We start from the raw sequence: 1,650 nt of genomic DNA, 5'->3' as shown, positions 1-1,650 counted from the left end.
TAGTGGGTGAAATAAGTGTCACTAGTCGATCTCCCGAAGATACCACCAGATGGTGCTGTCCTAGCTAGCTAGCAGCTAATTACAATTCGGTAAAGAAAATTTAGCTTTTCTTGTTTATCATAGCATTGAACTTATAAAGGATGAGCGGGTTGGTAGTCACAACCGCGGCATCCACGTCGACTGTGAATAGTCCTGCGACTCGCGCGGCAGCGAACGAAAAAGCGGCAGCGAAAGAAAAAGAAATGACCCCACGTCCTCCCATGCCCCCTCCTCCTCCTCTCACGAGTCACGCCCGACCCCCTCCTCCTCCTCTCCTCCTCCTCCCGTCCTTCCTCAAAACCCTAGCCGCCGCCCCCCTCCTCCTCCCACCTCAGTCGCCGCCGCCGCCTCCTCCTCCTCCTCCCACCTTAGTCGCCTCCTAGGAGAGCTCGACACGATGGGGTGGCCGTGGAGCGCGCCCCGTCCGGAGAGACAAGGCGGCTCCCGAGCAGGGCATCCGACAGCGCTGGCTTCTCCTCCCCTGCGCCACCGCTGCCCACCCCTCCTCATCTCGTGCGGGCACGGAGGTGAGCTTCTCCGACGGCGGCGGCGACCTGCAGTCAAAGGGTGATTGCGACGGCGCTCGATTTGATCTACAGGAGAGAGAGAGAGAAGATGAGAGGGAGAGAGAGACGGAAGGAGAGGAGGTAGAAATAGAGAGGAAAGAGGAGAGGGATGTGCGGCGGCCGACGGGAGAGGGTCACCGAAAGGAACAACTGGTCATCGTTCACACCGCGTTGGGCCAGAGATGGCTCTGTACAGCCCACACGTCTGCAGGTTCCTTCTTCCTTCCTGCTCCTCTCCTCTTTTGATTAGCTGTAACTGCATGTTTGGGTCAGTGCTATGCCTGCTGTCGCTGGGCAGTACTTTAGGCAAGTCAACCTTCCAATTCAGTACACGTCTGCACAAGGAGAAGAGCCCCTGTTAGCTTTTCTTTTTGCAGATTAGCCCAATAATCTACATCAGTCGATTTGAGGGTATGCTGAATGTGATATTTAATGAATATGGTCATTCTGTTGTTCAGAGTACACAAGTGGTTGCCCTTGAAGTCTCCTCCTTGCCCCGCTTATTCATTAAGGTAAGATTTTGATTTTCCCAATTTGTCGCTTCAGTTCCACATTAATCATGAATTGTTGTGTGTAAATACTCATATCCCGTTAAGTTCATGTGTATAAATCAAGTGGGTTGAAGTGTACTGTGAATTTCCTGAAAATTTTTACTTGAGATATTATATGCATGGTGTGAATTGTTGAGTTTGCTTGGTTAATGCCATGCCTATGCAGATCAACAGGGGGAGGTCCAGGGTGAGACCTTCAAGAGGGATTTGATGTTGCTATTATTTCAGTTTGCAGATAAAGGATGTGATTCCAGCAAGACAGTGACGATGGCGATGACAAGTGAGATTTATGTTAAGGAGTATTAGCATATGCTCATAGGATCACTAGAAGCATATAAAGGTATCCACAATGATGGTTGCTTTCTTATCGACAAAGAATTGAATTATAATTATAGACGGTAAGAGTAGTACCTTTATAATCATAGCTGTATGCAATGATCCATCATGTATTTCTGTTTAAAACCGCAACCCGTAATTGTTTGATGTCGTGAAAT

At 49.2% G+C, this 1,650-nt stretch overlaps 1 long non-coding RNA gene across 1 annotated transcript; it reads left to right on the top strand.

Annotated features, from left to right (window-relative positions):
• The first annotated feature begins 358 nt into the window (after nt 1-358).
• On the top strand, nt 359-1,643 carry LOC119271303. Its single transcript, XR_005134478.1, has 3 exons — nt 359-816; nt 1,064-1,117; nt 1,385-1,643. It is a non-coding gene; the product is annotated as an uncharacterized LOC119271303 (long non-coding RNA).
• The last annotated feature ends 7 nt before the right edge of the window (nt 1,644-1,650 follow it).

This window comes from Triticum dicoccoides, chromosome 3A (assembly GCF_002162155.2).
Source record: "Triticum dicoccoides isolate Atlit2015 ecotype Zavitan chromosome 3A, WEW_v2.0, whole genome shotgun sequence".
In the NCBI taxonomy this organism is placed as follows: Eukaryota; Viridiplantae; Streptophyta; class Magnoliopsida; order Poales; family Poaceae; genus Triticum; species Triticum dicoccoides.
The sequence above is the reverse complement of the archived record's forward strand: the minus strand, read 5'-3'. Positions and strand labels throughout refer to the sequence as shown.